This window comes from Saccoglossus kowalevskii, chromosome 6 (genome assembly GCF_978046115.1).
Source record: "Saccoglossus kowalevskii chromosome 6, keSacKowa6.1, whole genome shotgun sequence".
Taxonomy (NCBI): domain Eukaryota; kingdom Metazoa; phylum Hemichordata; class Enteropneusta; family Harrimaniidae; genus Saccoglossus; species Saccoglossus kowalevskii.
This window is the reverse complement of record NC_140646.1, coordinates 18,555,877-18,557,161: the sequence shown is the minus strand read 5'-3', so window position 1 is coordinate 18,557,161 and position 1,285 is coordinate 18,555,877.

The following is a 1,285-nucleotide window of genomic DNA, read 5'->3' as shown; positions in this document are numbered from 1 at the left end:
ATCCGATCTCAATGTCTATCTGGTATTCCTTTATATCCGATCTCACTGTCTATCTGGCATACCTGTATATCCGATCTCACTGTCTATCTGATATTCCTGTATATCCGATCTCACTGTCTATCTGGTATTCCTTTATATCCGATCTCAATGTCTATCTGGCATTCCTGTATATCCGATCTCACTGTCTATCTGGCATACCTGTATATCCGATCTCACTGTCTATCTGATATTCCTGTATATCCGATCTCACTGTCTATCTGGCATACCTGTATATCCGATCTCAATGTCTACCTGGTATTCCTTTATATCCGATCTCAATGTCTATCTGGTATTCCTTTATATCCGATCTCACTGTCTATCTGGCATACCTGTATATCCGATCTCACTGTCTATCTGATATTCCTGTATATCCGATCTCACTGTCTATCTGGCATACCTGTATATCCGATCTCACTGTCTATCTGATATTCCTGTATATCCGATCTCATTGTCAATCTGATATTCCCGTATATCCGATCTCACTGTTTATCTGATATTCGTGTTTAGCGTGTGTTGTTATCGTCGCTTGGGACTAAATTCCCGCACATGCGCAGGTGAGGAACCTTCCGCTTTATACGTCGTCATATTCTTGTAAATATTATGAAAATGTTGGTACCAATCACATCAAAATTGCTCGTTCAAGAAATGTCTATCTGATATTCCTGTATATCAGATCTCACTGTCTATCTGGCATTCCTGTATATCCGATCTCACTCTCTATCTGGTATTCCTTTATATCCGATCTCAACGTCTATCTGGTATTCCTTTATATCCGATCTCAACGTCTATCTGGTATTCCTTTATATCCGATCTCAATGTCTATCTGGCATTCCTGTATACCTGATCTCACTGTCCATCTGATATTCCTGTATATCCGATCTCACTGTCTATCTGATATTCCTGTATATCCGATCTCACTGTCTATCTGGCATTCCTGTATATCCGATCTCACTGTCTATCTGATATTCCTGTATATCCGATCTCACTGTCTATCTGGTATTCCTTTATATCCGATCTCACTGTCTATCTGATATTCCTGTATATCCGATCTCACTGTCTATCTGATATTCCCGTATATCCGATCTCATTGTCAATCTGATATTCCTGTATATCCGATCTCATTGTCAATATGATATTCCCGTATATCCGATCTCACTGTTTATCTGATATTCGTGTTTAGCGTGTGTTGTTATCGTCGCTTGGGACTAAATTCCCGCACATGCGCAGGTGACGACCCTTCCGCTTT